Below are 15,417 nucleotides of genomic sequence, written 5' to 3'. Positions count from 1 at the left end.
ACTCCTATATATTCCTATACACTCCTATATATTCCTATACATGCCTATACACTCCGATATACTCCTATACACTCCTATATATTCCTATACACTCCTATATATTCCTATAGGCTCCTATATCTTCCTATAAACTCCTATATATTTCTATACTCTCCTATATATTCCTATACACTCCTATATATTCCTATACATGCCTACACACTCCTATATATTCCTATACACACCTATATATTTCTATACACTCCTATATATTCCTATACACACCTATATATTTCTATACACTCCTATATATTCCTATACATTCCTATACACTTCTATATATGCATATACACTTCTAGAAATTCCTATACACTCCTATATATTCCTATACACTTCTATATATGCCTATACACATCTAGATATTCCTATACACTTCTAGATATTCCTATACACACCTATATTTCCCTATACACACACCTATATTTTCCTACACACTCCTATATATTCCTATACACTCCTATATATTCCTATACACTCCTATATATTCCTATACACTTCTATATATTCCTATACACTCCTATATATTCCCATACACTCCTATATATTCCTATACACTTCTATATATTCCCATACACTCCTATATATTCCTATACACTTCTATATATCCCAATACACACCTATATATTCCTATACACTCCTATATATTCCTATACACTTCTATATATTCCTATACACTCCTATATATTCCTATACACTCCTATATATTCATATACACACCTATACATTCCTATATATTCCTATACACACCTATATTTTCCTATATACTCCTATACATTCCTATACACTCCTATATATTCCTATACACTCCTATATATTCCTATACACGCCTATATATTCATATACATGCCTATATACTCCTATATATTCCTATACACTTCTATATATTCCTATACACTACTATATATTCCTATACACTCCTATATATTCCTATACACTCCTATATATTCCTATACACACCTATATACCCCTATACACATAACTATATTTTCCTATATACTCCTATACATTCCTATACTCTCCTATATATTCCTATACACTCCTATATATTCCTATACACTCCTATATATTCCTATACATTCCTATATATTCCTATACACTCGTATATATTCCTATACATTCCTATACACTCCTATATATTCCTATACACTCCTATATATTCCTATACATTTCTATATATTCCTATACACTCCTATATATCCCTATACACTCCTATATATTCCTATACACTTCTATATCTTCCTATACACTCCTATATATTCCTCTACACTTCTATATATTCCTATACACTCCTATATATCTCTATACACTCGTATATATTCCTATACATTCCTATATATCCCTATATATTCCTATACGTTCCTATATATTCGTATACACTCCTATATCTTCGTATGCACTCCTATATATCCCTATACATTCCTATACACTCCTATATATTCCTATACATTCCTATACACTCCTATATATCCCTATACATTCCTATACACTCCTATATATTCCTATACATTCCTATACACTCCTATATATTCCTATACACTTCTTTATATTCCTATACACTTCTATATATCCCTATGCACTTCTATATACTTCCATATATTCCTATACGCTCCTATATATTCCTATACACTCCTATATATCCCTATACACTTCTATATATTCCTATACACTCCTATATATTCCTATATATTCCTATATATTCCTATACACTCCTAGATATTTTTATACACTCCTAGATATTCCTATACACTCCTTTATATTCCTATACACTCCTATATATTCATATATACTTCTATATATTCCTATACACTCCTATACATTCCTATACACTTCTATATATTCCTATACATGCCTATATATTCCTATACACTTCTATATATTCCTATACACTCCTATATATTTCTATACACTCCTAGATATTCCTATACACTGCTATATATTCCTATACACTCCTATATATTCCCATAAACTCCTATATATTCCTATACACTCCTATATATTCCTATACACTCCTAGATATTCCTATACACTGCTATATATTCCTATACACTCCTATATATTCCTATACACTCCTATATATTTCTATACATGCCTATATATTCCTATACACTGATATACATTCCTATACACTGCTATATATTCCTATACACTCCTATATATTCCAATATATGCCTATACACTCCTATATATTCCTATACACTCCTATATATTCCTATACACTCCTATATATTCCAATACACTCCTATATTTTCCCATAAACTCCTATATATTCCTATACACTCCTATATATTCCTATACACTCCTAGATATTCCTATACACTGCTATATATTCCTATACACTCCTATATATTCCTATACACTCCTATATATTTCTATACATGCCTATATATTCCTATACACTGATATACATTCCTATACACTGCTATATATTCCTATACACTCCTATATATTCCTATACACTCCTATATATTTCTATATATGCCTATATGTTCCTATACACTGATATACATTCCTATACACTCCTATATATTCCTATACACTCCTATATATTCCTATACACTGATATACATTCATATACACTCCTATATATTCCTATACACTCCTATACACTCCTATATATTCCTAAACACTCCTATATATTTCTATACATGCCTATATATTCCTATACACTGATATACATTCCTATACACTCCTATATATTCCTATACACTCCTAGATATTCCTATACACTCCTATATATTCCTATACACTCCTATATATTCCTATACACTCCTATATATTCCTATACACTCCTATATATTTCTATACATGCCTATATATTCCTATACACTGATATACATTCCTATACACTCCTATATATTCCCATATATGCCTATACACTCCTAGATATTCCTATACACTCCTAGATATTCCTATACACACCTATATATTTCTATACACTCCTATATATTCCCATATATGCCTATACACTCCTAGATATTCCTATACACTCCTAGATATTCCTATACATTCCTATATATTCCTATACACTTCTATATATGCATATACACTTCTAGATATTCCTATACACTCCTATATATTCCTATACACTTCTATATATGCCTATACACTCCTAGATATTTCTATACACTTCCATATATTCCTATACACTCCTATACATCCCTATACACACCTATATATCCCTATACACACACCTATATTTTCCTATATACTCATATATTCCTATACACTCCTATATATTCCCATACACTCCTATATATTCCTATACACTTCTATATATTCCCATACAATCCTATATATTCCTATACACTTCTATATATCCCTATACACTCCTATATATTCCTATACACACCTATATATTCCTATACATTCCTATATATTCCTATACACACCTATATTTTCCTATATACTCCTATATATTCCTATACACTTCTATATATTCCTATACACTCCTATATATTCCTATACACACCTATATACCCCAATACACATAACTATATTTTCCTATATACTCCTATACATTCCTATACACTCCTATATATTCCTATACACTCCTATATATCCTATACATTCATATACATGCCTATATACTCCTATATATTCCTATACACTTCTATATATTCCTATACACTCCTATATATTCCTATACATTCCTATACACTCCTATATATTCCTATACATTCATGTACACTTCTATATATTCCTATGTATTCCTATACACTCGTATATATTCCTATACATTCCTATACACTCCTATATATTCCTATACACTCCTATATATTCCTATACACTTCTATATATTCCTATACACTCCTATATATCCCTATACACTCCTATATATTCCTATACACTTCTATATCTTCCTATACACTCCTATATATTCCTCTACACTTCTATATATTCCTATACACTCCTATATATCCCTATACACTCCTATATATTCCTATACACTTCTATATATTCCTATACACTTCTATATATTCCTATATATTCCTATACACACCTATATATTCCTATATATTCCTATACACTCTTATATATTCCTATACATTCCTATATATCCCTATACACTCCTATATATTCCTACACGCTCCTATATATTCGTATACACTCCTATATCTTCGTATGCACTCCTATATATCCCTATACATTCCTATACACTCCTATATATTCCTATACATTCCTATACACTCCTATATATCCCTATACATTCCTATACACTCCTATATATTCCTATACATTCCTATACACTCCTATATATTCCTATACACTTCTTTATATTCCTATACACTTCTATATATCCCTATGCACTTCTATATACTTCTATATATTCCTATACGCTCCTATATATTCCTATACACTCCTATATATCCCTATACACTTCTATATATTCCTATACACTCCTATATATTCCTATATATTCCTATACAATCCTAGATATTTTTATACACTCCTAGATATTCCTATACACTCCTTTATATTCCTATACACTCCTATATATTCATATATACTTCTATATATTCCTATACACTCCTATACATTCCTATACACTTCTATATATTCCTATACACGCCTATATATTCCTATACACTCCTATATATTCATATACACTCCTAGATATTCCTATACACTCCTATATATTCATATATACTTCTATATATTCCTATACACTCCTATATATTCCTATACACTCCTATATATTCCTATACACTCATATATATTCCTTTACACTGATATACATTACTATACACTCCTATATATTCCAATATATGCCTATACACTCCTATATATTCCTATACACTCCTATATATTCCTATACACTCCTATATATTCCTATACACTCCTATATATTCCCATAAACTCCTATATATTCCTATACACTCCTATATATTCCTATACACTCCTAGATATTCCTATACACTGCTATATATTCCTATACACTCCTAGATATTCCTATACACTCCTATATATTCCTATACACTCCTATATATTACTATACACTTCTATATATTCCTATACACTCCTGTGTATTCCTATACATGCCTATATATTCCTATACACTTCTATATATGCCTATATATTCCTATACACTCCTATATATTCCTATACACACACCTATATATTCCTATACACTCCTATATATTCCTATACACTCCTATATATGCCTATACACTCCTAGATATTCCTATACACTCCTATATATTCCTATACACTCCTATATATTTCTATACATGCCTATATATTCCTATACACTGATATACATTCCTATACACTCCTATATATTCCTATACACTCCTATATATTCCTATACACTCCTATATATTCCCATACACTCCTATATATTCCTATACATGCCTATACACTCTTAGATATTCCTATACACTCCTATATATTCCTATATACTCCTATATATTCCTATACACTCCTATATATTCCTATACACACCTATATACCCCTATGCACATAACTATATTTTCCTATATACTCCTATACATTCCTATACACTCCTATATATTCCTATACACTCCTATATATTCCTATACATTTCTGAATATACCTATACACTCCTATATATTCCTATACACTTCTGTATATTCTTATACACTCCTATATATTCCTATACATTCCTATACACTCCTAGATATTCCTATACACTCCTATATAATCCTATACACTCCTATATATTTCTATACATGCCTATACATTCCTATACACTGATATACATTCCTATACACTCCTATATATTCCTATACACTCCTATATATTCCTATATACTCCTATATATTCCCATACACTCCTATATATTCCTATACATGCCTATACACTCCTAGATATTCCTATACACTCCTATATATTCCTGTACACTCCTATATATTCCTATACACTCCTATATATTCCCATACACTCCTATATATTCCTATACATGCCTATACACTCCTAGATATTCCTATACACTCCTATATATTCCTATACACTCCTATATATTCCTATACACTTCTATATATTCCTATACACTTCTATATATGCCTAGATATTCCTATACACTCCTATATATTCCTATACACACACCTATATATTCCTATAAACTCCTATATATTCCTATACACTCCTATATATTCCTATACACTCCTATATATTCCTATACACTCCTATATATTCCTATACACTCCTATATATTCCCATACACTCCTATATATTCCTATACACTCCTATATATTTCTATACATGCCTATATATTCATAAACACTGATATACATTCCTATACACTCCTATATATTCCCATACACTCCTATATATTCCTATACACTCCTATATATTCCTATACACTTCTATATATTCCTATAGACTCTTATATATTCCTATACACTCCTATATATTCCTATACACTTCTATATATTCCTATGTATTCCTATACATGCCTATATATTCCTATACACTTCTATATATTCCTATACACTTCTATATATTCCTATACACTCCTGTGTATTCCTATACATGCCTATATATTCCAATACACTTCTATATATGCCTAGATATTCCTATACACTCCTATATATTCCTATACACTCCTATATATTCCTATACACTCCTATATATTCCTATACACTCCTATATATTCCTATACACTGATATACATTCCTATACACTCCTATATATTCCAATATATGCCTATACACTCCTAGATATTCCTATACACTCCTATATATTCCTATACACTCCTATATATTCCTATACACTTCTATATATTCCCATACATTCTTATATATTCCTATACATGCCTATACACTCCTAGATATTCCTATACACTCCTATATATTCCTATACACTCCTATATATTTCTATACATGCCTATATATTCCTATACACTGATATACATTCCTATACACTCCTATATATTCCTATACACTCCTATATATTCCTATACACTCCTATATATTTCTATACACTGATATACATTCCTATACACTCCTATATATTCCTATACACTCCTATACACTCCTATATATTCCTATACACTGATATACATTCCTATACACTCCTATATATTCCCATATATGCCTATACACTCCTAGATATTCCTATACACTCCTATATATGCCTATACACTCCTATATATTTCTATACACACCCATATCTTCCTATACACTCCTATATATTCCTATACACTCCTATATATTCCTATACATGCCTATACACTCCGATATACTCCTATACACTCCTATATATTCCTATACACTCCTATATATTCCTATAAGCTCCTATATCTTCCTATAAACTCCTATATATTTCTATACTCTCCTATATATTCCTATACACTCCTATATATTCCTATACATGCCTACACACTCCTATATATTCCTATACACACCTATATATTCCTATACACTCCTATATATTCCTATACACTCCTATACACTTCTATATATGCATATACACTTCTAGATATTCCTATACACTCCTATATATTCCTATACACTTCTATATATGCCTATACACATCTAGATATTCCTATACACTTCTATATATTCCTATACACACCTATATTTCCCTATACACACACCTATATTTTCCTACACACTCCTATATATTCCTATACACTCCTATATATTCCTATACACTCCTATATATTCCTATACACTTCTATATATTCCTATACACTCCTATATATTCCCATACACTCCTATATATTCCTATACACTTCTATATATTCCCATACACTCCTATATATTCCTATACACTTCTATATATCCCTATACACACCTATATATTCCTATACACTTCTATATATTCCTATACACTCCTATATATTCCTATATATTCCTATATATTCCTATACACTCCTAGATATTTTTATACACTCCTAGATATTCCTATACACTCCTTTATATTCCTATACACTCCTATATATTCATATATATTTCTATATATTCCTATACACTCCTATACATTCCTATACACTTCTATATATTCCTATACATGCCTATACATTCCTATACACTCCTATATATTCCTATACACTCCTAGATATTCCTATAAACTCCTATATATTCCTATACACTCCTATATATTCCTATACACTCATATATATTCCTTTACACTGATGTACATTACTATACACTCCTATATATTCCAATATATGCCTATACACTCCTATATATTCCTATACACTCCTATATATTCCTATACACACACCTATATATTCCTATACACTCCTATATATTCCTATACACTCCTATATATGCCTATACACTCCTAGATATTCCTATACACTCCTATATATTCCTATACACTCCTATATATTTCTATACATGCCTATATATTCCTATACACTGATATACATTCCTATACACTCCTATATATTCCTATACACTCCTATATATTCCTATACACTCCTATATATTCCCATACACTCCTATATATTCCTATACATGCCTATACACTCTTAGATATTCCTATACACTCCTATATATTCCTATATACTCCTATATATTCCTATACACTTCTATATATTCCTATACACTACTATATATTCCTATACACTCCTATATATTCCTATACACTCCTATATATTCCTATACACACCTATATACCCCTATGCACATAACTATATTTTCCTATATACTCCTATACATTCCTATACACTCCTATATATTCCTATACACTCCTATATATTCCTATACATTTCTGAATATACCTATACACTCCTATATATTCCTATACACTTCTGTATATTCTTATACACTCCTATATATTCCTATACATTCCTATACACTCCTAGATATTCCTATACACTCCTATATAATCCTATACACTCCTATATATTTCTATACATGCCTATACATTCCTATACACTGATATACATTCCTATACACTCCTATATATTCCTATACACTCCTATATATTCCTATACACTCCTATATATTCCCATACACTCCTATATATTCCTATACATGCCTATACACTCCTAGATATTCCTATACACTCCTATATATTCCTATACACTCCTATATATTCCCATACACTCCTATATATTCCTATACATGCCTATACACTCCTAGATATTCCTATACACTCCTATATATTCCTATACACTCCTATATATTCCTATACACTCCTATATATTCCCATACACTCCTATATATTCCTATACACTCCTATATATTCCTATACACTTCTATATATTCCTATACACTTCTATATATGCCTAGATATTCCTATACACTCCTATATATTCCTATACACACACCTATATATTCCTATACACTGATATACATTCCTATACACTCCTATATATTCCTATACACTCCTATACACTCCTATATATTCCTATACACTGATATACATTCCTATACACTCCTATATATTCCCATATATGCCTATACACTCCTAGATATTCCTATACACTCCTATATATGCCTATACACTCCTATATATTCCTATACACACCTATATCTTCCTATACACTCCTATATATTCCTATACACTCCTATATATTCCTATACATGCCTATACACTCCGATATACTCCTATACACTCCTATATATTCCTATACACTCCTATATATTCCTATAAGCTCCTATATCATCCTATAAACTCCTATATATTTCTATACTCTCCTATATATTCCTATACACTCCTATATATTCCTATACATGCCTACACACTCCTATATATTCCTATACACACCTATATATTCCTATACACTCCTATATATTCCTATACATTCCTATACACTTCTATATATGCATATACACTTCTAGATATTCCTATACACTCCTATATATTCCTATACACTTCTATATATGCCTATACACATCTAGATATTCCTATACACTTCTATATATTCCTATACACTCCTATATATTCCTATACACTTCTATATATTCCTATACACTTCTATATATTCCTATACACTCCTATATATTCCTATACACACCTATATTTCCCTATACACACACCTATATTTTCCTACACACTCCTATATATTCCTATACACTCCTATATATTCCTATACACTCCTATATATTCCTATACACTTCTATATATTCCTATACACTCCTATATATTCCCATACACTCCTATATATTCCTATACACTTCTATATATTCCCATACACTCCTATATATTCCTATACACTTCTATATATCCCTATACACACCTATATATTCCTATACACTCCTATATATTCCTATACACTTCTATATATTCCTATACACTCCTATATATTCCTATACACTCCTATATATTCATATACACACCTATACATTCCTATATATTCCTATACACACCTATATTTTCCTATATACTCCTATACATTCCTATACACTCCTATATATTCCTATACACTCCTATACACTCCTATACACGCCTATATATTCATATACATGCCTATATACTCCTATATATTCCTATACACTTCTATATATTCCTATACACTAATATATACTCCTATACACTCCTATATATTCCTATACACTCCTATATATTCCTATACACACCTATATACCCCTATACACATAACTATATTTTCCTATATACTCCTATACATTCCTATACTCTCCTATATATTCCTACACACTCCTATATATTCCTATACACTCCTATATATTCCTATACATTCCTATATATTCCTATACACTCGTATATATTCCTATACATTCCTATACACTCCTATATATTCCTATACACTCCTATATATTCCTATACATTTCTATATATTCCTATACACTCCTATATATCCCTATACACTCCTATATATTCCTATACACTTCTATATCTTCCTATACACTCCTATATATTCCTCTACACTTCTATATATTCCTATACACTCCTATATATCCCTATACACTCGTATATATTCCTATACATTCCTATATATCCCTATATATTCCTATACGCTCCTATATATTCGTATACACTCCTATATCTTCGTATGCACTCCTATATATCCCTATACATTCCTATACACTCCTATATATTCCTATACATTCCTATACACTCCTATATATCCCTATACATTCCTATACACTCCTATATATTCCTATACATTCCTATACACTCCTATATATTCCTATACACTTCTTTATATTCCTATACACTTCTATATATCCCTGTGCACTTCTATATACTTCCATATATTCCTATACGCTCCTATATATTCCTATACACTCCTATATATCCCTATACACTTCTATATATTCCTATACACTCCTATATATTCCTATATATTCCTATATATTCCTATACACTCCTAGATATTTTTATACACTCCTAGATATTCCTATACACTCCTTTATATTCCTATACACTCCTATATATTCATATATATTTCTATATATTCCTATACACTCCTATACATTCCTATACACTTCTATATATTCCTATACATGCCTATATATTCCTATACACTCCTATATATTCCTATACACTCCTAGATATTCCTATAAACTCCTATATATTCCTATACACTCCTATATATTCCTATACACTCATATATATTCCTTTACACTGATGTACATTACTATACACTCCTATATATTCCAATATATGCCTATACACTCCTATATATTCCTATACACTCCTATATATTCCTATACACTCCTATATATTCCAATACACTCCTATATATTCCCATAAACTCCTATATATTCCTATACACTCCTATATATTCCTATACACTCCTAGATATTCCTATACACTGCTATATATTCCTATACACTCCTATATATTCCTATACACTCCTATATATTTCTATACATGCCTATATATTCCTATACACTGATATACATTCCTATACACTGCTATATATTCCTATACACTCCTATATATTCCTATACACTCCTATATATTTCTATACATGCCTATATGTTCCTATACACTGATATACATTCCTATACACTCCTATATATTCCTATACACTCCTTGACTAGGGGATTTGCTACTTGCTCTGTGACCCCTGTACCACCCTGCCACCCCCCATCAATAACCACATTACAACACTTATTTTTGGTGGAAAAGGCCACAGCGGCCACATTTATTAAATAATAACCATAATAAAATAAATATATATACTTTAACTTTACAATAACACAGAAACAGTCGGGTAAACATTACTCATTAACATTATAACATTTACAAATCATAGTGCATAACAGTGTAAACAGTTTTCCATTTTCTACCCCAAAGGTAAGGGGACCTGAAGGCAACCTGAGTTATTCCCCGGGCTCCTACTTTGCCCTTGGCCGTAAATCAACGACCCAAGGACACCCCCTTCAGAGCCCCCGTTTTCCACCTCAACCGCTGAGGTGTCACCAGTGACTGGGGTACCGCCCCCAGCCCTACCACACCATTCTGTTCACACCTCACTCCAATTCTCCATCAAGTGCCTCCAGGTCCCCCTCCCCCACTACCTGCCGCCGTGACTAAACGCAACCTAACCACCCCACCTCGCTTAGGGCGGGCGGGCGGGCAACTTCCTTCCACGCTTCTTCTTGAGGTAAAGAGGGGCCCTTCCGGTTCCGGCCTTCTTTTAACCCCTCCGACCTCTTCCTTAACTCCCCCTCCTCTATGCCCCCTCCTTCCCCTGACCTGCCTTTGACCCCTATCTTATTTCCCGCTGCGCTGCCCCCTGTCATGTGCCCCCTCCTCTCCTACTTCGCTTCCGATACGGGGCCTTTCTTGACTAGGGGATTTGCTACTTGCTCTGTGACCCCTGTACCACCCTGCCACCCCCCATCAATAACCACATTACAACACTTATTTTTTGGTGGAAAAGGCCACAGCGGCCACATTTATTAAATAATAACCATAATAAAATAAATATATATACTTTAACTTTACAATAACACAGAAACAGTCGGGTAAACATTACCCATTAACATTATAACATTTACAAATCATAGTGCATAACAGTGTAAACAGTTTTCCATTTTCTACCCCAAAGGTAAGGGGACCTGAAGGCAACCTGAGTTATTCCCCGGGCTCCTACTTTGCCCTTGGCCGTAAATCAACGACCCAAGGACACCCCCTTCAGAGCCCCCGTTTTCCACCTCAACCGCTGAGGTGTCACCAGTGACTGGGGTACCGCCCCCAGCCCTACCACACCATTCTGTTCACACCTCACTCCAATTCTCCATCAAGTGCCTCCAGGTCCCCCTCCCCCACTACCTGCCACGACGGCCTTGTGTGACTCCTCACTCACGGCCGGCCACCCACAACCCGACTGCTCTCACTACCACCTCCCTAATTTCCAGAACCCACAAATCCATCCCCAAGGGGTTCAGATGGACCCCGTCAGTGTCCATAAAATCCCAGGAAGGAGTCTCCAACTCCCGGTGGCGCACTACCAGGCCCCCATTCCGCGCCATGAAACGACTCACCACCCGATTAACCTTGGCCCTCGCCTTATTCAGTCGGATGACCGAACGCGCCTCCCTCCACTTGAACCGCGCCACAATGTCCGACCAGACCACCACGATCCCGGGGAAGGACGACCAGATCCGCAGCATGTCCAATTTAATATCCCGCATCAAGGCTCTGGCCGTCCGACCCCCAAGATCATTGCCGCCTAGGTGGACTACCAACACGTTGGGGGGGCCTGTCCAGCGCCGCGTGTGTTTGCAAGAGGGGGAGCAGTCCCGCCCACTGCAAACCCCCTTGACCAATCCACCGCACCTGAGCCTGTTCCCTGTCCAGACCCAACTGCCTCCCAGCCGGGCGAACATCAGCGCGCGAGGCCCCACGCCTCACGTACGAATGTCCCACGATCCAGACCAAGCACGGCTGACCCTCTGTAAGACATAAACACGAAAAACAACCCATCACTATCCCTGCCTTACTCCCCACATATATTGTCCAGAAAACAAAACAAACACCCACAAAAAGACACGCCCACCCCCTACAACATCTGCGGGCGCACATATAACCGGAACCGATCAGATTCCCACCTACCAATCCTCCGTATCGCATCAGGCCCCAAACCCCACCGCGACGCCTCCGTAGCCGCTCCTATCCGAAAGGAGTGCGAGCTGAACCCACCCGTATCCTTCCCCAGCTTCTCCAGACAAAAACGGAAAACCCGCACAAATTGGAACCGGGACAAAAATTCCCCGTTCGCATGAACCAGCAGAGGGCTCCCCATCACTGTCCGAACCCCCAAGTACTCCCGAAAACAATGCACCGGACACATGCCCCCACCACCCAACTCCGCCAATCGCACAGCAAAACCCTTCCCCAGCTGGTCCGTTTTGGACCTGCGCACTTTACACACTAACACAGAACCGTCCAAGCAAACATCCCCAAACAACAAACCTCCCACCCGAACCTTACTAGGCGCGACCAACTCCGAAACCCGGAACGCCCCAAAAAACGCCAGCGAGAAAGCCAGCCGAAACAGCAACACCTCAAAAACAGACGAACACACCGTCCCCAAGACCCCCCCTATATCCGCCAGCAGCTGGAAAGAAACGGGCCGCCGAGCATCACGCTGCACCACCCCTCTCCGAAAACCCCTGGCAGCCAAACGCACCCTAAACGATTTAGTGACATCAGACAACCCCTGACACCTAAACCAGAACCCCAGGGCCGCCATCCGGCGGCTCAACCCCGACGGGGACACTCCATCCCCAAACAACCTCCCAACGTAAAACAAAACTGCCACTTCCCAATCCCCATCACTCAAAACCCCCAACTCCGCCACCAAAAGCTCCCATTCCCGCCAACACTTACTATACCCCCGCCCAGGTGCTATCACAGACCGACCGACGAATCAAGGCAAAGGCCGTTCTCAAACCACTTGCCATAACTCCTCCGGACAGGGGATCCCCTGCGACTCCGCCTCCGGCGCCAGCTCCCGAAACCTGTCCCACTGAAAACGAGAGAGAGAGTCAGCAATCTCATTACAGATCCCCGGGACATGCAAAGCCACAAACTGCGCGTTCAACAACAAACAGCTTAACACCAAACGCCTTAACAGCCTCACCACCGGAGGCGATCTCGCCGTTTGTGCGTTCACTGCCTGTACCACTCCCAGGTTGTCACACCGGAAACAGATTTTCCGATTGCGCAACTGCTCCCCCCAAATCTCCACCGCCACCACAATCGGAAAAAGTTCCAGCAGCGCCAAGTTGCGCACCAAACCGCCCTCCCGCCATGCCATCGGCCATTCCCCCGTGCACCACTGACCCTGGAAATAGGCGCCGAAGCCACAGCTACCCGACGCGTCCGTGAACAGTTCCATGTCCCAGTTGGACACTTGCCGTTCCATGATAATCGACCGCCCGTTATACCTGTCCAAGAATTCCCGCCAAATCCCCAAATCCGCCCGCAAATCCGCGGACAATCGCACAAAGTGATTCGGCCGTCGCACACCTGCCGTAGCAC

The sequence above is a fragment of the Hyla sarda genome, unplaced genomic scaffold (genome assembly GCF_029499605.1).
Source record: "Hyla sarda isolate aHylSar1 unplaced genomic scaffold, aHylSar1.hap1 scaffold_527, whole genome shotgun sequence".
NCBI lineage: Eukaryota > Metazoa > Chordata > Amphibia > Anura > Hylidae > Hyla > Hyla sarda.
Note: the sequence above shows the minus strand (reverse complement) of the source record.